Raw genomic sequence first — 25158 nt, 5'->3', positions numbered from 1 at the left:
CAGTATATGATCTGGCATGGAATTCATTGTTGAGGGCATTTCAAGATTTTATGAAGAAACACTCCTCTCACAAGAAATCTACGGCTCTTTTCGTACCCATTGGGTCTTCAATATTTCATATTATTTGTTCACATTTTTATTCATTTTTTTTTTTTATTTGTTTATTTCATTTACATTTTTATTTGTTTTATTTTTATATATTTTTTTCACTCATTTTTTATTTTTTTCACAATTTTCTTTGTGTATTTTTGCTATGTATTATGCATTATACATAATTGTGTATATAATTACTTTATGATATATGACATTTGATGTATGTATTGAATGCCATGTGTTATTTTTATGTTCATTTGTTTTTTAACAGAGACATGGTATATAGTTGTTATAGTTATATGATGCACATACACTTTCATATAGCCTGCATACACATTATGCTAATTGTTAAAAAAAATTTTTATTGCTTGCATAGTGTGCTTATAATTGACACATATGTGTGTGCCTTTGCACTCTATGTCAGACATATTCACTTTAATGGTTCATACACACCGCTATAATTATTTCAGCATCATTATGTTTTATCCCCTCACTTTCAACACTTGCTATCACTTTAAATAGTGATTATTATTCTTCATAATTATTTTATTTTCTTGTCCTCACTTGAGCGCATGCCCAGTTCTGTCCTCCCTAGGAGCCTTCTGACGTGCTCAGTCTGGTATGTGGCTGTCTCTGGCTGTTTTGCAGCTTGAGCCACTTTCATGCTGATCATAGACTCCCTGTTCATAGTGGGGACTCAACAGCGCATGCGCCGATAATGCTGTGGACGTTTAGAACTGGATACTATTGACGTCATTGTGGACACTACAGCTCAGGTCCTGAATTTTACAAGCTTTATTAGGGAAAGCGGTTTATTGGTTGACCGCACTATATAAACTAGAAACGGGGCACTTGTAAACCACGCCTCCTGAGGAAGCTGCGGCGTAACGCGCGTAGGGGCGGCAGGTTTTACAGCGACATACACTACACATGTAAGTTGTTACTTTCTAATGCAGTCCTTGTATCTTACTCTGGAATTTGTATAGACAGTTTTTACTCTGTGTACACTTAACGCCTACCAGGCTTATTTGATACAAGGCACTTGTGCACTTTATATTCAGCAGTTTACTCTGGGTACTTATTGTATGCAAAACCGTATCTGGGCATACATATTATGTAAATGGGGAGTTTGCTGTTTACTATGCAATCTATTTGTGAAAGGAAAGCAAAGAAACTACATGTTTTATACAGATAAAAACTTTATTAACTGTCAAGGTGCTGGTTTAATTATATTGTGTTTATGTCTGCTGTAACTTGCATTTAGCATTTATGCTCTGTTAATTATTCTAAATAAATTATTTAGCTTGAAAAACTCCAATTTTGATCTCTTGTGATGCTTAATAGCTCATTTATGAGATTTTTTTTGCTATTATATTTCCAGTGAGTTGAGCCTTTGAAGAATTTTTTTCCAGTATTTGGGATATATTTGTACTTTATCCTTTATACAGTATGAGCCTGGACATCGCTTCCTATATACAGTATGAGGCTGCATATAGCCTCCTATACACAGTATGTGCCCACATAGCCTCCTGTATACAGTATGAGGCCGCATATAGCCTTCTACACTGCGTTCCAAATTATTATGCAAATTGGATTTAAGTGTCATAAAGATGTAATTTTTTGTTTTTCAAATAAACTCAGATGGTATTGTGTATCAGGGCTCTTTGGATCACTGAAATCAATCTCAAACTCCTGTGATAATTAGTTTACCAGGTGAGCCCAATTAAAGGAAAACTACTTAAGAATGATGTTCCACATTATTAAGCAGGGCACAGGTTTCAAGGAATTTAGGAAAGAAAACGGATCTCTCTGCTGCTGAAAAGCATCAAATAGTGCAATGCCTTGGTCATGAGATAAAAACATTAGATATTTCCCAAAAACTTAAACGTGATCATCGTACTTTTAAGAGATTTGTGGTTGATTCTGAGAACAGACATGTTTGTGCTGATAAAGGCAGAATGAGGAAGGTTTCTGCCAGGCAAGTTCATCGGATTAAGAGAGCAGCTGCTAAAAAGCCATTACAAACCAGCAAACAGATATTTAAAGCTGCTGGTGCCTCTGGAGTCCCTCGAACCTCAAGGTGTAGGATCCTTCAAAGGCATGCTGTGGTGCATAAACCTACTATTCGGCCACTCCTAAACAGTGTTCACAAGCAGAAATGGTTGCAGTGGGCCCAGACATACATGAAAACTAATTTTCAAACAGTCTTGTTTACTGATGAGTGTCGAGCAACCCTGGATGGTCCAGATGGATGGAGTAGTGGATGGTTGGTGGAAGGCCACTATGCCCCAACAAGGCTGCGACGTCAGCAAGGAGGTGGAGGAGTCATGTTTTGGGCCGGAATCATGGGGAAACAGCTGGTAGGGCTCTTTAAGGTTCCTGATGGTGTGAAAATGACCTCTGCAAAGTATATAGAGTTTCTGACTGACAGCTGTCTTCCATGGTATAAAAAGCAGAAATGTGCCTTCAGGAGCAAAATCCTCTTCATGCATGAAACTGCACCATGTCATGCTGCAAAGAATACCTCTGAGTCATTGACTGCTATGGGCATAAAAGGAGATACAGTGGGGAAAAAAAGTATTTAGTCAGTCAGCAATAGTGCAAGTTCCACCACTTAAAAAGATGAGAGGCGTCTGTAATTTACATCATAGGTAGACCTCAACTATGGGAGACAAACTGAGAAAAAAAAATCCAGAAAATCACATTGTCTGTTTTTTTTTCATTTTATTTGCATATTATGGTGGAAAATAAGTATTTGGTCAGAAACAAAATTTCATCTCAATACTTTGTGATATATCCTTTGTTGGCAATGACAGAGGTCAAACGTTTTCTGTAAGTCTTCACAAGGTTGCCACACACTGTTGTTGGTATGTTGGCCCATTCCTCCATGCAGATCTCCTCTAGAGCAGTGATGTTTTTGGCTTTTCGCTTGGCAACACGGACTTTCAACTCCCTCCAAAGGTTTTCTATAGGGTTGAGATCTGGAGACTGGCTAGGCCACTCCAGGACCTTGAAATGCTTCTTACGAAGCCACTCCTTCATTGCCCTGGTGGTGTGCTTTGGATCATTGTCATATTGAAAGACCCAGCCATGTTTCATCTTCAATGCCCTTGCTGATGGAAGGAGGTTTGCACTCAAAATCTCACGATACATGGCCCCATTCATTCTTTCATGTACCCGGATCAGTCGTCCTGGCCCCTTTGCAGAGAAACAGCCCCAAAGCATGTTGTTTCCACCACCATGCTTTACAGTAGGTATGGTGTTTGATGGATGCAACTCAGTATTCTTTTTCCTCCAAACACGACAAGTTGTGTTTCTACCAAACAGTTCCAGTTTGGTTTCATCAGACCATAGGACATTCTCCCAAAACTCCTCTGGATCATCCAAATGCTCTCTAGCAAACTTCAGACGGGCCCGGACATGTACAGGCTTAAGCAGTGGGACACGTCTGGCACTGCAGGATCTGAGTCCATGGTGGCGTAGTGTGTTACTTATGGTAGGCCTTGTTACATTGGTCCCAGCTCTCTGCAGTTCATTCACTAGGTCCCCCCGCGTGGTTCTGGGATTTCTGCTCACCGTTCTTGTGATCATTCTGACCCCACGGGGTGGGATTTTGCGTGGAGCACCAGATCGAGGGAGATTATCAGTGGTCTTGTATGTCTTCCATTTTCTAATTATTGCTCCCACAGTTGATTTCTTCACTCCAAGCTGGTTGGCTATTGCAGATTCAGTCTTCCCAGCCTGGTGCAGGGCTACAATTTTGTTTCTGGTGTCCTTTGACAGCTCTTTGGTCTTCACCATAGTGGAGTTTGGAGTCAGACTGTTTGAGGGTGTGCACAGGTGTCTTTTTATACTGATAACAAGTTTAAACAGGTGCCATTACTACAGGTAATGAGTGGAGGAAAGAGGAGACTCTTAAAGAAGAAGTTACAGGTCTGTGAGAGCCAGAAATCTTGATTGCTTGTTTCTGACCAAATACTTATTTTCCACCATAATATGCAAATAAAATGAAAAAAAAACAGACAATGTGATTTTCTGGTTTTTTTTTTCTCAGTTTGTCTCCCATAGTTGAGGTCTACCTATGATGTAAATTACAGACGCCTCTCATCTTTTTAAGTGGTGGAACTTGCACTATTGCTGACTGACTAAATACTTTTTTTCCCCACTGTAACTCATGGTGTGGCCACCATCTTTCCCTGACCTCAACCCTATGGAGAACCTTTGGAGTATCATCAAGCGAAAGATCTATGAGGGTGGGAGGCAGTTCACATCAAAACAGCAGCTCTGGGAGGCTATTCTGACTTCATGCAAAGAAATACAAGCAGAAACTCTCCAAAATATTCACAAGTTCAATGGATGCAAGAATTGTGAAGGTGATATCAAAGAAGGGTTCCTATGTTAACATGTAACTTGGCCTGTTAAGCTATTTAACTCCAGAATATCCTTTTTGTTCAGTGAATGTGACCACCTAAGGCCTCTTTCACACATCAGGTTTTCGCCGTCAGGCGCGATCCGGCGCTTTTGACAAAAACCGGATCCGGCGAAATGCAATGCCGGATCCGGTTTCCCCCCCATTGACTTGCATTTGCGCCGGATCGCGCCGGATGGCCATGCGTTTCATCCGGTTTTTGCCGGATCCGGCAATGTGTCGCGATCCGGCGTCTGGAAAAAACGTCTACTGTAACGTTTTTTGTCTCCGGCGAAAAAGCCGGACACGCCGGATCCGGCGCATCCGGCTTTTTCACACAATGAAAGCCTATGAGCGCCGCAATGCGCCGGATCCGGCGCCCGGATCCGGTTTTTTGGTCTGAGCATGCTCAGTAGCTCTGCCCACAAGACATATATAAAAGCAAGACAGTGGGACCCACAGCCACACCCAACATGCCACCCAAGAAAGCAACCAAGAGAAGCAGGAGAAGGCAGGAGACCACTGCAGCACCATCAGCACCACCACCACCCCAAATGGAGCAGCAAATAGAACATGCTGAGGAGGGGAGGCCAGCAGCAGATGAGAGACGGTAATTATCAAATAACCCATTCCTCCAAACTAGGGCTATTGAATATCAAGATATTCATTGGCCCTTTGTTTCTCTTTATTCAACAGCCGCCCAATAGATGCAGCAGCAGCAGCAGCAGCAATGGCAGCAGCTGGAACACCACCCACAGGCATGGAGTGTGGCCACCAGGAAGACAGCACATCATCTTCTGGGAGCCCTCCCTCGCATCGTCAGCGTTTGACGGTAAGTTTTTATTTCCAAAATCCATCTTCTCTGTAATAGATGTCTATTCATGGCCTTTTATTTCAAAACAGGAATCACAAGATGAAGAGGAGCTCCCAGAAGAAGAAGGAAGGGGTGGACAGACACCTGGAGTGGGCTCACAATTGGTAAGTTTTTTGCATCAAACGCAGAAACACAACATCACACTACACACAACACATAGAAAACAATGTTCTGCAGACCACACACAGCAAACAAATGCCTACATCCAAAGACATAACTTTTTTTGTTTTCTTCTCTAGTCTTCCCAATCTGGTGCTTGGCCAAGAGGTGCTCGCAGTGCCTCCCAGGGTCGTCGGCGACAGCAACGCGGCTGTCACCAGCGTGTAAGTATAAATATTTTTGCTTTGTTTTTTTGCACTTTTTATTTCATTTCTTTTGTGGAGGCTAATTATGTTATTTTTGTCTTTTTCTTTAACAGCCTTCACAGCGTGCTCCCGACTCTGACGGTGAGGATGGAGGGATTGATGTGGACCGCCTCATCGATCTCGTCAGAGAAAGGGAGCCGCTCTGGAATATGGCTGACCGACGCCACGCTGACCTGATCGTTACCCGACGACTCTGGGAGGAAATCTGTTCGCTCCTTGTGGGCCGCTGGGAGGACCTCGAAGCTCGGGCCCAGATTAAAGAGCGTAAGTATATACAGTACCGGTTGCTTGATGTAAACCAGTGTTTCCCGAACTCCAGTCCTCGTGGTCCCCACGGATCATGTGTTCAGGATTTCTATTTACTATGGAAGTCTTCAAACAGAGGCTGGACAGACATCTGACTGGGATGATTTAGCGAATCCTGCTTTGAGCAGGGGGTTGGACCAGATGGCCCAGGAGGTCCCTTCCAACTCTACAATTCTATGATTCTATGATTCTATGAGGACTGGAGTTTGGGAAACACTGATGTTGTATACTAACCACTCCTTTCTCGTTTCAGGGAACAGAATTGTGAATCGGTGGCGGTCTGTCAGAGATCGTTTCAAGAAGGAGTTCAATAAAGAGATGCGGGCCCCGAGTGGATCTGGAGGACGCAGGAGCAAGTACAAGTACGCAGAAGCCCTGTCGTTCCTCCGGGAAACAATGGTCACCAGAAGGTAAATATTACACACCACATGTGAAAAAAAATGTTATATGTAAATTTTTTTTTCAGCCAGGGCCATACCATGTCAGTATTTTAATGTTTTTTTTTCTCTTTATTCCACAGCACGGTGAGCAGCACTCGGGAGCCTGCACGATTGGACCCTTCTGAGGCGATCCCTGAGGAGACCGGCACCGAGGGACACTTCGACCGCCCCGGTACATCTGCACCTTCCCAGCCTTCCCACACATTCGACCCATCTGTCCCATCCACCAGCACAGGAGCATCGTGGCCGCCTACATTACATGAAGCTGCTGGTGAGGAGATCGCTTTCCCTTTACCCCACCCTTCTGCCCCTGCCACCTCTAGTACACCTGCGGGTACTGGGCGGCAGCGGCAGAGGGGTCAGGAAAAGACTTATGCGCCAGAGTTCTTGCATCTGAATGCATCTTTCCAGAACTGTCTAAAAGTCTTGTCAGAGCAAATCTCCGCAGGCTATCAGCAGATCAACTCCAGCATTCTGGAGGTGAAGACACTTCTGCAAACCATGCATTCAGAAGCAAGATCTTCGCCAAACCACACCTTTTTCAGGTCTGTTGTGGAGCGCATGGAAACGCTCTCTCCTGCCCAGCAGATGTATGTAATGCATTCATGCCACGCTGCTCTCCAGCAAGTTACCTCCCAACCTCCTCCTCCTCCCACCACTGTAGTTCCTCCACCTGCACCCCCTCCAGCCACTTTCCATCCTCCCCCTCCTATTACATCTACACCCCCTCCAGCCACTTTCCATCCTCCCCCTCCTATTACATACCATCCACCTCCAGCCACTTTCCATCCTCCCCCTCCTATTACATACCATACACCTCCCCAGCACCATCCACCTCCCCAGCACCATCCACCTCCCCAGCACCATCCACCTCCCCAGCACCAGCAACCTCCCCAGCAACAGCAACCTCCCCAGCAACAGCAACCTCCCCAGCAACAGCAACCTCCACAGTACCTGCAAACTCCCCAGTACCAGCAACCTCCCCAGTACCAGACATCTCCCCACTTCCAGCAACCTGCCCCGTACCAGACATCTCCCCACTTCCAGCAACCTGCCCCGTACCAGACATCTCCCCACTTCCAGCAACCTGCCCCGTACCAAACTCCTTCCCCATACAACTTGCCATCAACATCATCTGCTCCTACAGTCCCTGCCCAACCCTCCACTCCACCACCCACCACCTCTTCTGCTTCCCACATGTCCACCCATTCTGTAGTTTTTTCCACACCTTCACCTCTAACTGTTCCTTCCCCACCACGATCCCAGTCCTCTCTCCACACTCCCAGTGTCGAAGTGTCCCGCAGCCCCTACAGCAGTATTTCCACCACACACTACACAGATTTATGATGTGTGTATTTAAATAAAAATGACCAGTTTTATGGTTTCAGTTTTATAGTTTCAAAGTTTTATTAAACAAGTTTATTAAAATTTTAAAAAAGTTTACTAAAAAAAACATTTTTCAATAAAAGTTAAATTATTTTACACTGGTTGTCTGTCATTTCTTTCTGCGGCGAAAAAGGTTAAATACAGGGTATTTAAAAGGTGAAATGGTATTCAAAACTAGGTATATAACTGTGGGTAAATTTTAGCTTTTTGCCACAGTTGTGTTCCTGGTTGTGTTTGAAGCAAAGTATTTCACCTAAAAAGTTGTGTTTATTGTTGGTGATTTCCTAACAATGTACACAACTTTTGTTAAAAGGTGAAATACTTTGCATAAAACACAACCAGGTACACACCTGTGGCCTAAAGCTAAAAATAGAGACCATGACAAGATAGCCAACTTTGGTTGGCAAAGGTATATACTGTTGGTACAGAAGGTACACAAGTTTGGTTAGGGCACAAATCTTTCACACTCTGTCATCCTGCCAGTGTACTCTGCCTTGAGGTGACATAAAGTATAGTGCAAAATTGTCCCTCATTACTGAAACCGTCACAGAACTTCTAGTGGTAATGTCATGGTAATCTTGCAAGGTGGTTTCTTCAGAGGTGTCCTCAATGGAAATGGGTTCCTTGCAGATAACAAAATTGTGGAGTACCACGCACGCTTTGATCACCTCGTCCACAGTTTCTGTCTTGAGGTTGATCGCAGTCAATAGGACCCGCCATTTGGCTGTCAGAATACCAAAGGTACATTCAACCATTCTTTTTGCTCTTGTGAGGCGGTAATTAAAAATGCGTTTTGGTCTTGTCAATCCTCTGCTAGAGTACGGTTTCAAAAGGTGTTCTGACAGCTGGAAGGCTTCATCCCCTACACAGACAAATGGCATAGGTGGACCAGATGTTTGCGGCAGCGGTCTAGGTGGTGGGAACTGGAAGGTGTTTCCATACAGTTTACGCCCCATGGCAGACAGTTTGAAAACTTGAGAGTCATTGGAGCGGCCATAGGCCCCAATATCAACCGCAATAAATTTGTATTCCGCGTCAGCGATGGCCATGAGGACAATGGAAAAATATTTCTTGTAATTGAAATATTCCGATCCCGATCCAGCTGGCTTTACAATGCGGATATGTTTCCCGTCCACAGCGCCCAAGCAGTTTGGAAACTGACATATCTGTTGAAACTTGTCAGCAATTTCAATCCACCTCTCTGTTGTGGGCTCTGGTAAAAACTCTTCAGCTAAGGAGTCCCACAGTGCACGGCATGTGTACTTCACAATTCCAGATATGGTGGAAATCCCGAGTCTGTACTGGAAATGCAGTGACGAAAGGGATTCTCCAGTTGCAAGAAATCTGTGGGGAATTAAAAAACAATAAATTAGTTTTAAATCACAGCATTACATACCAAAACTGACCTATAACACTTGGAGATACAAATTACCACCAACAAGATTGCAGTGAAAGTGTGCTCTGATGCGATCATATCCAATAAATGTGGCTTACCTTAAAGTCACCATCAGACGCTCTGCGGGTGAAACAGAGAAGCGGCAATAGGTGTCCGCTTTTCTTATGAGGTGTGCAATGCGCTCCACCAAGTAATCAAAATTCTCCATTTTCATCCTAACATATCCAAAAAATTTATCCGGGTTTAGTCGAAGGTCCATGCATAGTGTAGAATAGACCCCACGCGTCATTCTCTTGGCTGTGATGGGGTGGATCCACAAACGTCGTCTACGATGCCTGATGCGCTGCTGTCTCGCTCTCTCCTTCTCCAGAACAATCACCCTCAAACGATTTGCCTCCGCTGTAAAATCCGCCAAATTCTTCAAAATATTTCCAATGACAACATCCATCTTCGCCAGTAACTTGCTCTTCTCTCCAACCTGCACTTTCTCCTCTACAACCTGTCAAAGAAGGGCTGTAGGAACATGCTATATATAGTTTTCCAGTAGCCAATCCCATTTGGAAGGCCACAAGGGTCAATTTTAAAAACCGGATCCGGCGTAATCCGTCGAAAAACGGATAGAAAAACGGATGAACCGGATGAGACGGATCCGGTTTTGTCTGTCCAGAAAAAGACGGATCCGGCAGAAAACCGGATCCGTCACATCCGGTTTTACGAAACATTTGCCGGATCCGGCGTTCTGGCACGACGCCGGATCGCGCCTGACGCCGAAAACCTGATGTGTGAAAGTAGCCTAATGCTGCAAATTCCACAAATGAGCATTTTTGCAGTTCTTTAAAACATATCAAATGTTTAGAAATTCTACTGTGCATACTAATTTGGAACAGTGCAATTTGAGTTTTTATTCATTTTGGAGATTATACTGTTATCAATGGGAGGTTTCTTCAATAAAATTCGATGCATATTCTAACGGGTGATGACTTTTATTAGACTGACTGTCATTTGTACCGACTATTTAGGAAAATCAGAGAAAAATAGCATTTGCATAATAATTTGGAACACAGTGTATATACAGTACTAGCTGAAGAGCCCGGCGCTGCCCGGGCATAGTAACTAACGGTGGTAAGTTATAGAAAATTATAATTATCCTCCATCCCATAGTCCCTGCCCATATACCCATCATACATATCCACGATCCCATAGGCCCGTGCCCATATACCCATCATACATATCCTCCATCCCATAGTCGAGTACCCATATACCATCACATATCCTCCATCCCATAGTCCCATGCCCATATACCCATCATACATATTCTCCATCCCGTAGTCCCATGCCCATATACCGATCATACATATCCTCCATCCCATAGTCCCATGCCCATATACCCATCATACATATTCTCCATCCCATGGTCCCATGCCCATATACCCATCATACATATCCTCCATCCCATAGTCCCGTGCCCATATACCCATCATACATATCCGCTATCTCATAGTCCCATGCCCATATACCGTCATACATACAGACAATGTGATTTTCTGGATTTTTTTTTCTCAGTTTGTCTCCCATAGTTGAGGTCTACCTATGATGTAAATTACAGACACCTCTCATCTTTTTAAGTGGTGGAACTTGCACTATTGCTGACTGACTAAATACTTTTCTTCCCCACTGTATCCTCCATCCTATAGTCCAGTGCCCATATACCCATCACACATCCTCCATCCCATAGTCCTGTGCCCATATACATATCCACCATCCCATAGTCCCGTGCCCATATACCCATCAAACATATCCTCCATCCCATAGTCCAGTGCCCATATACCCATCACACATCCCCCATCCCATAGTCCCGTGCCCATATACCCATCATACATATCCACCATCCTATAGTCCAGTGCCCATATACTCATCACACATCCTCCATTCCATAATCAACCATTATGACATCATAATGAGCGGCGGCAGGGCTTGCAACCTTTGATGACATCAGCATCACCATGGCAAACATTGTGACATCATAATGAGGGGCGGGGCTTGATGCACACACACTGCTTCCCCAGTATGCAAATAGGGGCATTGTGACAACACAATGAGGGGCGGGGCTTGACGCGCACACACTTTTTCCCCCAGTATGTAGATAGGGGCAAAATTGTTTGGTGAATTGGAATGCGCAGGGTTAAAATTTCGCCTCACAACATAGCTTAGGACGCTCTCGGGGTGCAGACGTGTGACTGTGCCAAATTTTGTGGCTGTAGCTGCGACGGTGCAGATGCCTATCCCGGACATACAAACATACACACACACATACATACATACACACTTTGAGCTTTATATATTAGATGAGGCCGCATATAGTCTCCTATATACACTATGAGCCTGCACATTGCTTCCTATATACAATATGAGCCCACATAGCCTCCTATATACAGTATGAGCCTGCACATCGCATCCTGTATACAGTATGAGGCCACATATAGCCTCCTATGTACGGTATGAGCCTGCACATCGCTTCATATATACAGTATGAGGCCGCATATAGCCTCCTATATACAGTATGAGCACCCACATATAGCCTCCTGAATACAGTTTTTGCCTCCTATATACAGTATGAGCCTGCACATTGCTACCTATATACAATATGAGCCTGCACATAGCCTCCTATATACAGTATGAGCCTGTACATCACTTCCTATATACAGTATGAACATCCACATATAGCCTCCTATGTACAGTATGAGCCTGCGCATTGCTTCCTATAAACAGTATGAGTATCCACATAGCCTCCTATGTACAGTATGAGCCTGCACATCGCTTCCTATAAACAGTATGAGCCTGCAAATCGCTTCCTATATACAGTATGAGCCCACATATAGCCTCCTGAATACAGTGTTTGCCTCCTATATACAGTGTGAGTCCCCATATAGCCTCCTATATACAGTATGAGCACTCACATATAGCCTCCTGACTACATTGTTTGCCACCATATTGCCTCCTATATACAGTGTGAGTCCCCATATAGCTCCTATATACAGTATGAGCCCCTATATAGCATCCCATATCTAACTGCTTTTACCTTGGTATCATTAATTTTCTATGAGACTACTCTGATCTCATATTGTGCATTTATGCATTTAGTAGGGCTTAATGGAATGACTGCGCTTGTTACACATCAACTCTGTAGATGCGCTCACTTATTAGACTTTGGTTGGGGCAACTCTAAAATATAATAATGATAATGGTCCTGTCTAGTGACAAGTTTATTTTACAGGCTTCTGGAGAAAGGCACAATACCAGTCATTCAAGGGTTAAATCTTTGGAACACTGAGAGGGACTTTCTAGCCAATGAAACCACAGTATAAAACACCTGTGATAACTATGGCAACTGCGCTGATGTCATAAAGTCATGCATCTATGATGCAGGAGAAGATTCCAAAACCACAAGTCATTCAGCCGTAGACGGAGCCATACTTGATGTGTCTGGAGACCTGGAGCTTCATCACTCCACAATGGGAGGAAGGGGACACCGCCTAGCCAGCCAGATCAGCCATAGCGCCTAGCCAGCCAGATCAGCCATCGCGATGTTGCAGCCAGATCTCCCTCACGTCCGGTACTCGCCACCTTCACTTTATGTGTACGGCCTGGAGAGGTCGCATTAGGCTTCTCCAAAACAAATATGACACAATGTACAAATTCAGGTACAATTTGCTGTTACATGTTGGCACTAACCTTCTAAGCCCAAGGGAAGGGCAGTCCTGCAGCCATGGTTCCCTAGAGGTTTCCACTACAGGGGGTTTTTCCTCTCCTGAGTGCTGAAGGACGATTCTTCGTGAGTCGGGGGTTCTGCCATTTTCAGTGTCTCTTTCATAGTAATTGGCTGATTCTAAATTTCAGACACTTAAAGAAATAATAATGATGAGATTTGGAATAAAATTCGGTCAATTTAACATCCAATAAAAGTGTTTTGTGTGTTTCTTTCACAATCTTCGGTTGGTGAAATTTTGTTGGGGATCAGGATCCAGCATCTATGATCAAGCCATGAAGCCAGATATGAAGTCAGAGCAATTTAACCCTGCGCTGGAAGACAGGACGGAGCAGAGATGACAAAGTGTGACTGCACAATTAGCACAAGTTCACACTCTTCCTCCCATTCAGATACACGAGGGGATTCAGGGCCGAGTTTGGACTAAAAAGCAGCCCTGGCACACAAAATTCACCAGCCCACATACAATAAGTGTCCTCAACCCAAATCGTAGAACACTGATAGGTCATGTAGGAGTTTGCTTTATCCGTTACCAGGGCCGAAACAAAGTATTTTGGGTGCCCAAGGCAGATGAAGCCGAAGGCACCCATTTTGCATTTCTACCCAGCTAATTCTTCCCTTTTCCTTTAGGTCTATGACATCATGTGATTAATAACTGATGAGCTGAATCCTTCTAAGTCAGGCCCATATACATTTGTATCTCATGAACCTACAACTCCCAGTATGTCCTTAACAATGGTAAGGAGATGCTGGGAGTTATCAGTCTTTATCAGACTGTGGACTATACAGGAACCATAGTACTGATGAGACGCAGTCAGTACCAATAGCTAAAAATGTACATCCTGGTACCTTATAGGTGACCTCTTCTCAGATTGAGTCTTTTCTTTCTCTTAGGCCTGTTTCACACTTCAGTTTTCTGGCGTTAGTCAAAATCCGCCAGTGTGCAAAAGCGGATCCGTTTCCGTTTTGTGGCAAACGGATGCAACTGGATCCGTTTTTTGTACGGATCCGCTTTAGACGCTAGTGCATGAAATTTAAAGTAAGGCCTGTTTCACGAGAGAGAGAGAGATTTAGCTGCCAGAATGGGATTTGGGGTTAAATATCATGAAAGGACATTCATTCGGGCATGCTCAGTATAAAAAGGAGGATCCGATGGCAGATTCCGTCAATTAACGGTTGGCAACGGATCCACCGCCTTTTCTCATCCACATCTCGCTTCTTAAGGCCCCTTTCACACTCCAGTGTTTTGCAATCAGTCACAATCCGTCAAAGTGTTCAGATCCGTCAAGTGGACGGATCCTGCGTATATTGCAAAAAACTAATGCACTGGATCTGTTTTTATGACTGATCCGTTGTAGCAGCCTTGCTGTAGGAATTAAAGAAACAGAATTCTGGAGTGAGAGAGAGAGAGAAGGATTTTGTGCCAGAATAGAAAAAGCAGCCGCAGGGGGTTAAAATAAAGGAAGAAAAATGATTCCGGGCATGCTCAGTTTTAAAAGACGGAATCCGTCGCTATCCGACTTTTCGACGTACACAAAAAACGTTTATCTGTCCGTTGTCTCCGGCCGACGGACAGAGATTTTCTGATGGATCCGTTGGACGACAGATGAAACGTGTGGCCATCAGTCACTAATACAAGTCTATGAGAAAAAAACGGATCCAGCATGAAAAAATGATGGAAAGCCAAAACTATCCTTTTAGAAACTTGTTTGGGCTGTTGAGAGGAGTAAAAAACCATCAAAAATTTCAATCCTGCATGATTCTACCAAGAAATGTGAATCTTCATTCAAAACGCTGGTTTTTGCTATTGGGCTCTAATGAATAATGAATGTTTTGAATTTTCTCCAAAAGTAAAGTAGTTGCAAACTCATCCTTTTAGAAACTTGTTTGGGCTGTTGAGAGGAGTAAAAAACCATCAAAAATTTCAATGCAGCATGATTCTACCAAGAAATGTGATTCTTCATTCAAAACCTGATTTTTGCTATTGGGCTCTAGTGAAAAGTGAATGTTTTGAATTTTCTCCAAAAGTAAAGTAGTTGCAAACTCATGCTTTTAGGCTGGTTTCACATTTGCGTTTTTTAGCGCTGGAAAAAAACGCTAACCTGCGCATGCGTTTTTTCCCCTATATTTAACATGGGTGCGCATACCTGCGCGCTTGTAAGCGCATGTATGCGATTTTCATGCGCTGCGTTTTTTTGGGGTGTGCTTTTGGATTTTCCAGACGCAGCATGTTGCATTTTTTGGCCCTGCAAAAAAGCGCATGCGCACATATGCGCACGTTTTGCGCTAAAAATGGCCATTATAGCCTATGGATGCGCATATGTGCGCACTGGCATGCTCATGTAAGCGTTTTTTTGCATATGCGTTTTTTTTTTTTAACCATGGAATTTAGGGGTTTGGGTTAGGGTCAGGGTTAGGGTTGGGTTTTGGGTCAGGGTTAGGGTTAAGTATGGTTTGGTTAAGGGTTAGGGTCAGGGTTAGGGTCAGGATTAGGGTTAAATATGGTTTTGTTAAGGGTTAGGGTCAGGGTTAGGGTTAGGGTTAGGGTCAGGGTTAAGTATGGTTTTGTTAAGGATTAGGGTCAGGGTTAGGGTCAGGATTAGGGTTAAGTATGGTTTTGTTAAGGGTTAGGGTCAGGGTTAGGGTCAGGGTCAGGGTCAGGGTTAAGTATGGTTTTGTTAAGGGTTAGGGTCAGGGTTAGGGTTAGGGTTAGGGTCAGGGTTAGGGTTAGGGTCAGGGTTAGGGTCAAGTATGGTTTTGTTAAGGATTAGGGTCAGGGTTAGGGTCAGGATTAGGGTTAAGTATGGTTTTGTTAAGGGTTAGGGTCAGGGTTAGGGTTAGGGTCAGGATTAGGGTTAAGTATGGTTTGGTTAAGGGTTAGGGTCAGGGTTAGGGTTAAGGTTAGGGTTAGGGTTAAGTATGGTTTTGTTAAGGGTTAGGGTCAGGGTTAGGGTTAGGGTCAGGGTTAGGGTTAGGGTTAGGGTCAGGGTTAGGGTTAGGGTTTAGGGTTAAGTATGATTTGGTTAAGGGTTAGGGTCAGGGTTAGGGTTAGGGATAGGGTCAGGGTTAGGGTTAGGGTCAGGGTTAGGGTTAGTAAAGTCATGGTTTGGGTAGTGTGAGGGGCCACCTAAAAATGTTGGAAAAAAACGCAAACGCGGTAAAAATGCACTAAAAACGCATACAAACGCTTAAAAACGCTGCGTTTTTTTCATGCATGCTCATAAAAATGCTTGAAAAAAACGCAGCAGTTGTATGCTTTTGTATGCGTTTTTTCAATGCGTCTTTTTGCGGGAAAAACGCGCTGCAAAAAAAAGCAAGTGTGAAACTAGCCTTAGAGACTTGTTTGTGCTCGTGAGAGGAGTAGAAAAACATCAAAAATTTCAGTCCTGCATGATTCTACCAAGAAATGTGATTCTTTATTCAAAACCTGATTTTTGCTATTGGGGTCTATTGAATAATGAATGTTTTGAATTTTCTCCAAAAGTAAAGTAGTTGCAAACTCATCCTTTTAGAAACTTGTTTGGGCTGTTGAGAGGAGTAAAACATCAAAAATTTCAATCCTGCATGATTCTACCAAGAAATGTGATTCTTCATTCAAAACCTGATTTTTGCTATTGGGTTCTATTGAATAATGAATGTTTTGAATTTTCTCCAAAAGTAAAGTAGTTGCAAACTCATGCTTTTAGAGACTTGTTTAGGCTCATGAGAGGAGTAGTAAAACATCAAAAATTTCAGTCCTGCATGATTCTACCAAGAAATGTGTGTTCATTCAAACCGCTGGTTTTTGATAGTTTGGGCCCTATTGAATAATGAATGTTTTGAATTTTCTCCAAAAGTAAAGTAGTTGCAAACTCATCCTTTTAGAAACTTGTTTGGGCTGTTGAGAGGAGTAAAAAACCATCAAAAATTTCAATCCTGCATGATTCTACCAAGAAATGTGATTCTTCATTCAAAACGCTGGTTTTTGCTATTGGGCTCTATTGAATAATGAATGTTTTGAATTTTCTCCAAAAGTAAAGTAGTTGCAAACTCATCCTTTTAGAAACTTGTTTGGGCTGTTGAGAGGAGTAGAAAAACATCAAAAATTTCAATGCAGCATGATTCTACCAAGAAATGTGATTCTTCATTCAAAACCTGATTTTTGCTATTGGGCTCTAGTGAAAAGTGAATGTTTTGAATTTTCTCCAAAAGTAAAGTAGTTGCAAACTCATGCTTTTAGGCTGGTTTCACATTTGCGTTTTTTAGCGCTGGAAAAAAACGCTAACCTGCGCATGCGTTTTTTCCCCTATATTTAACATGGGTGCGCATACCTGCGCGCTTGTAAGCGCATGTATGCGATTTTCATGCGCTGCGTTTTTTTTGGGGTGTGCTTTTGGATTTTCCAGACGCAGCATGTTGCATTTTTTGGCCCTGCAAAAAAGCGCATGCGCACATATGCGCACGTTTTGCGCTAAAAATGGCCATTATAGCCTTTGGATGCGCATATGTGCGCACTGGCATGCTCATGTAAGCGTTTTTTTGCATATGCGTTTTTTTTTTTTAACCATGGAATTTAGGGGTTTGGGTTAGAGTTAGGGTTAGTTAAGGGGGTTTAGGGTTAGGGTTAGGGTCAGGGTCAGGGTTAGGGTTGGGTTTTGGGTCAGGGTTAGGGTTAAGTATGGTTTGGTTAAGGGTTAGGGTCAGGATTAGGGTTAAATATGGTTTTGTTAAGGGTTAGGGTCAGGGTTAGGGTTAGGGTTAAGTATGGTTTTGTTAAGGATTAGGGTCAGGGTTAGGGTCAGGATTAGGGTTAAGTATGGTTTTGTTAAGGGTTAGGGTTAGGGTCAGGGTTAGGGTTAGGGTCAGGGTCAGGGTTAGGGTTAAGTATGGTTTTGTTAAGGATTAGGGTCAGGGTTAAGTATGGTTTTGTTAAGGGTTAGGGTCAGGGTTAGGGTCAGGGTTAAGTATGGTTTTGTTAAGGATTAGGGTCAGGGTTAGGGTCAGGATTAGGGTTAAGTATGGTTTTGTTAAGGATTAGGGTCAGGGTTAGGGTCAGGATTAGGGTTAAGCATGGTTTTGTTAAGGGTTAGGGTCAGGGTTAGGGTTAGGGTTAGGGTCAGGATTAGGGTTAAGGTTAGGGTTAGGGTTAAGTATGGTTTTGTTAGGGTTAGGGTTAGGGTCAGGGTTAGGGTCAGGGTTAGGGTTAGTTAGGGTTAAGTATGATTTGGTTAAGGGTTAGGGTCAGGGTTAGGGTTAGGGATAGGGTCAGGGTTAGGGTTAGGGTTAGGGTCAGTAAAGTCATGGTTTGGGTAGTGTGAGGGGCCACCTAAAAATGTTGGAAAAAAACGCAAACGCAGTAAAAACGCACTAAAAACGCATACAAACGCTTAAAAACGCTGCGTTTTTTTCATGCATGCTCATAAAAATGCTTGAAAAAAACGCAGCAGTTGTATGCTTTTGTATGCGTTTTTTCAATGCGTCTTTTTGCGGGAAAAACGCGCTGCAAAAAAAAGCAAGTGTGAAACTAGCCTTAGAGACTTGTTTGGGCTCATGAGAGGAGTAGAAAACCATCAAAAATTTCAATCCTGCATGATTCTACGAAGAAATGTGATTCTTCATTCAAAACGCTGGTTTTTGCTATTGGGCTCTTTTGAATAATGAATGTTTTGAATTTTCTCCAAAAGTAAAGTAGTTGCAAACTCATGCTTTTAGAGACTTGTTTGGGCTCATGAGAGGAGTAGAAAAACATCAAAAATTTCAGTCCTGCATGATTCTACCAAGAAATGTGAGTGTTCATTCAAACCGCTTTTTTTTGCTATTGGGCTCTATTGAATAATGAATGTTTTGAATTTTCTCCAAAAGTAAAGTAGTTGCAAACTCATCCTTTTAGAGACTTGTTTGGGCTCATGAGAGGAGTAGAAAAACATCAAAAATTTCAGTCCTGCACGATTCTACCAAGAAATGTGTGTTCATTCAAACCGCTGGTTTTTGATATTTTGGGCCCTATTGAATAATGAATGTTTTGAATTTTCTCCAAAAGTAAAGTAGTTGCAAACTCATCCTTTTAGAAACTTGTTTGGGCTGTTGAGAGGAGTAAAAAACCATCAAAAATTTCAATCCTGCATGATTCTACCAAGAAATGTGATTCTTCATTCAAAACCTGATTTTTGCTATTGGGCTCTATTGAATAATGAATGTTTTGAATTTTCTCCAAAAGTAAAGTAGTTGCAAACTCATGCTTTTAGAGACTTGTTTGGGCTCAGGAGAGGGGAGTAGAAAAACATCAAAAATTTCAGTCCTGCACGATTCTACCAAGAAATGTGTGTTCATTGAAACCGCTGGTTTTTGATAGTTTGCAACGTACGCTACATGTTGCATTTTTTTTCCGGCGGCATTGTTAAAAAAATCGCGCTCGCACGTGTGCGCCCAAAAATAGCATTACAGTCTATGTGGTTGCTGACGAGCGCTTGGCCCCGCGCACGTCCGCGCCTTGTGCGCACACACGATTTGAGTAAACAATGACTAGACACTTGTCTAGAACTCCCCCTAAACAAGCAACATTGTTTTGGAGGAGTGTACATAAAAGAATGTGTCTTCAGGGTCAGACAATTACTCTACATAATGCCTTGCAGAGACCAGACAAGCATTCTACAAGAGCCTTCTACCTGTGGATTCAAGCTTCAGGAGCCAAAATGATGTCTGTGTGTCCTGTACAATTTATTATGTACCAATGTATTTTTTGTTTTCTTTTCAGCATGTCTTCTTCCGGATTGGTCTATTTGCCATCTCGGCAAGAACTGGCCCAAGCTGATCGTGAGGTGAGAATCTTGCTGCCTTTTGATAAGTATAGCTGCCTCTAGAAATGTGTTTTAATTTTTTCTTTCTTTACAGACATCGGACACGGGAAGTGAAAATGGAGTGCGGGAGAGGTCTGAGCGGGAGCAGTCGGAGCGGTCTGAGCGGGAGCCGTCTGAGGATTCTGAGCGGGAGCAGCGTAGTCAAGTCGTGGCGAGGAGACGCAATGTGAGTATATACAGTGCCTACAAGTAGTATTCAACCCCCTGCAGATTTAGCAGGTTTGATAAGATGCAAATAAGTTAGAGCCTTCAAACTTCACACAAGAGCAGGATTTATTAACAGATGCATAAATCTTACAAACCAAAAAGTTATGTTGCTCAGTTAAATTTTAATAAATTTTAAACATACAAGTGTGGGTCAATTATTCAACCCCTAGGTTTAATATTTTGTGGAATAACCCTTGTTTGCAATTACAGCTAATAATCGTCTTTTATAAGACCTGATCAGGCCGGCACAGGTCTCTGGAGTTATCTTGGCCCACTCCTCCATGCAGATCTTCTCCAAGTTATCTAGGTTCTTTGGGTGTCTCATGTGGACTTTAATCTTGAGCTCCTTCCACAAGTTTTCAATTGGGTTAAGGTCAGGAGACTGACTAGGCCACTCCAACACCTTGATTTTTTCCCTCTTGAACCAGGCCTTGGTTTTCTTGGCTGTGTGCTTTGGGTCGTTGTCTTGTTGGAAGATGAAATGACGACCCATCTTAAGATCCTTGATGGAGGAGCGGAGGTTCTTGGCCAAAATCTCCAGGTAGGCCGTGCTATCCATCTTCCCATAGATGCGGACCAGATGGCCAGGCCCCTTGGCTGAGAAACAGCCCCACAGCATGACACTGCCACCACCATGCTTGACTGTAGGGATGGTATTCTTGGGGTCGTATGCAGTGCCATCCAGTCTCCAAACGTCACGTGTGTGGTTGGCACCAAAGATCTCGATCTTGGTCTCATCAGACCAGAGAACCTTGAACCAGTCTGTCTCAGAGTCCTCCAAGTGATCATGAGCAAACTGTAGACGAGCCTTGACATGACGCTTTGAAAGTAAAGGTACCTTACGGGCTCGTCTGGAACGGAGACCATTGCGGTGGAGTACGTTACTTATGGTATTGACTGAAACCAATGTCCCCACTGCCATGAGATCTTCCCGGAGCTCCTTCCTTGTTGTCCTTGGGTTAGCCTTGACTCTTCGGACAAGCCTGGCCTCGGCACGGGAGGAAACTTTCAAAGGCTGTCCAGACCGTGGAAGGCTAACAGTAGTTCCATAAGCCTTCCACTTCCGGATAATGCTCCCAACAGTGGAGACAGGTAGGCCCAACTCCTTGGAAAGGGTTTTGTACCCCTTGCCAGCCTTGTGACCCTCCACGATCTTGTCTCTGATGGCCTTGGAATGCTCCTTTGTCTTTCCCATGTTGACCATGTATGAGTGTTGTTCACAAGTTTGGGGAGGGTCTTAAATAGTCAGAAAAGACTGGAAAAAGAGATAATTAATCCAAACATGTGAAGCTCATTGTTCTTTGTGCCTGAAATACTTCTTAATACTTTAGGGGAACCAAACAGAATTCTGGTGGTTTGAGGGGTTGAATAATAAATGACCCTCTGAATAAACTTTTCACAATTTAAAAAAAAAATAAACAAAGAAATAACATTCTTTTTTGCTGCAGTGTATTTCACACTTCCAGGCTGATCTACAGTCCAAATGTCACAATGCCAAGTTAATTCCGAATGTGTAAACCTGCTAAATCTGCAGGGGGTTGAATACTACTTGTAGGCACTGTATATATTTTTTTTCTGTCTTTCTTTCTCTTGCTTCTTTTCTGTTTCTTTTTGTATCTTTTCCAAACTTCTAAACATTCTATATTTTTTTTTCTAGGTTCCACAGCGGGATGACTCATAGAATCATAGAATCGTAGAGTTGGAAGGGACCTCCTGGGCCATCTGGTCCAACCCCCTGCTCAAAGCAGGATTCGCTAAATCATCCCAGTCAGATGTCTGTCCAGCCTCTGTTTGAAGACTTCCATTGAAGGAGAACTCACCACTTCTCGTGGCAGCCTGTTCCACTCATTGATCACTCTAACTGTCAAAAAGTTTTTTCTAATATCTAATCTGTGTCTCCTCCCATTCAGTTTCATCCCATTGCTTCTAGTCTTTCCTTGTGCAAATGAGAATAAAGTTGATCCTTCTACAATGTGACAGCCCTTTAGATATTTGTAGACAGCTATTAAGTCTCCTCTCAGTCTTCTCTTTTGCAAACTAAACATTCCCAAATCCTGCAACCTTTCCTCATAAGACAGGGTTTGCAGACTGGTCACCATTCTGGTCGCTCTTTTCTGAACTTGCTCCAGTTTGTTGATGTCTTTTTTAAAATGTGGTGCCCAAAACTGGACACAATATTCCAGATGAGGTCTGACCAAAGAGGAGTAGAGGGAAATAACGAAGAAGTCTACACAGACAACGAGCACCTCATCCGCCTCGTTGAGGAGCGCATCCCATTGTGGGACAGCCGTGACCAGCAGTACAAAGACAGAGCTCTGAAAAGAGGTGGCCGCAGTGATGATGGATGGCTTGGACAGCACCTCTGCAGCTTCAAAAAGGGTGTTCAGTAAGTATAAAGATGCTCTGTGATATAGCATTTATTTTTGGACCTGTTGGTGCTGATGTGTATTTTGCAAGATATATTCTTGCATTAAACACACCAAGGCCTGGTGGAAAACTGTGATTGATTTGTGACTTGAACTGCTCCATTGTTTTGTGGACCTGACGGTGGTGGTGTATTTTTGGCAAGATATATTCTTGCATGAAAAGCACCAAAGCCTTGTTGAGAACTTTGATTGATTTGTGTCTTCAACTGCTGCATTGTTTTGTGGACCTGACGGTGGTGGTATTTTTTTGGCAAGTTATATTTTTGCATGAAAAGCACCAATGCCTTGATGAGAACTATGATTGAATTGTGTCTTCAACTGCTGCATTGTTTTGTAAAACTGACGGTGGTGGTGTTTTTTTGGCAAGATATATTCTTTCATGAAAAGCACCAATGCCTTGTTGAGAACTGTGATTGATTTGTGTCTTCAGCTGCTGCATTGTTTTTTGGACCTGACGGTGCTGTGTTTTTTGCAAGATATATTCTTGCATTAAACACACCAATGCCTTGTTGAGAACTGTGATTGATTTGATATATTACCAATGCCTTGTTGAGAACTGTGATTGATTTGATATATTCTTGCATGAAAAGGACCAATGCCTTGTTGAGAACTGTGATTGATTTTTCAACTGCTGTCTTGATCCTGTTTTCACTCTTGTTCCTGATGATACTGTTGTTTTCGCTGATACATATATTGTAGCAGGAAACATAACAGTGTCCACCGTCTCAACAGTTACTGCATTGTGTCTAGAATTTTATTGGTGCTGCAGCAGAGACTGTTTTCAAAGTTCAATGAGGTGTGTGGTGAGAATGATGTTAAACTAGTGCATTTTTATTTATTTTTTTTTTTACCAACAGTGAAAAAAATCCGCACACGTTGGCGCTCGATGAAGGACCGCTTCAACACTGATGTTCGTGCTGAGGGACCGGTTCAGAGTGGTTCTGCGGCAAGGCGCAGAAGAAAGTACCGCTACCATCACGAGTTGGCTTTCCTGAGACCGGTCCTTGCCATCAGAGCGTAAGTTTTTTTTTTTTGTTTGTGCTTAATATATGCTTTTCTATACCACAGGTGATGCTTCTTGTAAATGCATGATACTAAAGTTTTCCCTTTCTTTCCACAGCACTTGGAGCAGCACCCTGCAACCTAACCCTGTCCCGGGAGCGCTTCTTCATCGATCGACCTCGGGCCCGTCCCAGCCATCCGACAGCCAGGAAGCATCTTGCAGGTCAGCAACACAGACAGCTGGTGACCAGAAAGCTGGTCCATCAGGTGTTCCCCTGTCCCAGGTCTCTGTCACTGGTTATGCGGGCACTACCCGCCAGCGGCAGTGGGCCTTGGACAGTAATGTCATGCCCGAGTTCATGCACTTGAGCGAGGCCTTTAAGGCCAGCTTCAGGGCGCTGGCCGCCAGAACGGAAAGCGTTTTTTTCCTGATGGAGCATGGTTTTAACCACATGGAACACCGCTTCCACTCTGTCGACCAGCGCCTTGACCATCTGGAGGTCGACCTCAACTCACCAGCGCACCATTTTTTCAGTAAAATTGAACAGGGCATGGCGGAACACCTTAGTCCTGAGCAACAGCTGAGTGTGTTACAGGCCTGCAACACTGCTTACTTGCAGGCTATGCAGCAGAATCGGTATGTGCAGCAGTCAGTGGTGTCATTTCCAACAGTTCCACCACTGACTCGCTTGACCACACTACCGACTTCTGCTGCATACCACTGCACGGCCACCTGCATTCCCAGCGAAGCCGGACATCACTACACCACCTCAAGTCTGAGTGCTGCAGGACACACCTCCGCCACCACCACTATGGCAAGCGCTGCTCCTGTATGGAGCACCACCACCGCCATAGCACCACCAGCTTGGAGCCAAACCACCACAGAACCTGCTTGGGCCACCGACATCAGCAGTCAACAGCAAGGAGCACCGCCAGCACTCCTCAGCAACGGAGCACCGCCAGCACTCCTCAGCAACGGAGCACCGCCAGCACTCCTCAAGCAAAGGAGCACCGCCAGCACTCCTCAAGCAAAGGAGCACCGCCAGCACTCCTCAAGCAAAGGAGCACCGCCAGCACTCCTCAAGCAAAGGAGCACCGCCAGCACTCCTCAAGCAAAGGAGCACCGCCAGCACTCCTCAAGCAAAGGAGCACCGCCAGCACTCCTCAAGCAAAGGAGCACCGCCAGCACTCCTCAAGCAAAGGAGCACCGCCAGCACTCCTCAAGCAAAGGAGCACCGCCAGCACTCCTCAAGCAAAGGAGCACCGCCAGCACTCCTCAAGCAAAGGAGCACCGCCAGCACTCCTATTTTTTCATTTTCACATGGGCAACAGGATAAATTGGATCCTAAAATTTGTTAAGCAATTTCTCCTGAGTACACCGATACCTCATATGTGGTCATAAACCACTGTTTAGGTGCATGGCAGGGTCCGGAAGCGAAGGAGCGCCATTTGACTTTGAATGGAAAATTAGCTCCAATCGTTATCGGACACCATGTCGCGTTTGGAGAGCCCGTGTGCCTAAACAGTGAAAACCCCCAAGTAACCCCATTTTGGAAACTAGACCCCTTAAGGAACTTATCTAGATGTGTAGTGAGCACTTTGAACCCCCAAATGCTCCACAAAAGTTTATAACGCAGAGCAGTGAAAATAAAA

General features: G+C 43.7%; 1 long non-coding RNA gene across 1 annotated transcript in view; it reads right to left on the bottom strand.

Moving 5' to 3' along the window:
- LOC141058929 (uncharacterized) overlaps positions 1–25158 on the bottom strand; it is a 266551-nt gene that overhangs the window by 208137 nt on the left and 33256 nt on the right. The window contains exon 2 of the long non-coding RNA XR_012222352.1: positions 13001–13168. This is a non-coding gene — a long non-coding RNA (uncharacterized lncRNA). The remainder of the gene's footprint in view (positions 1–13000; positions 13169–25158) is intronic.

This window comes from Dendrobates tinctorius, unplaced genomic scaffold, assembly GCF_039654945.1.
Source record: "Dendrobates tinctorius isolate UK_male_01 unplaced genomic scaffold, ASM3965494v1 ptg000220l, whole genome shotgun sequence".
Classification (NCBI taxonomy): Eukaryota; Metazoa; Chordata; class Amphibia; order Anura; family Dendrobatidae; genus Dendrobates; species Dendrobates tinctorius.
This window is presented reverse-complemented; position numbering and strand designations above follow the sequence as displayed.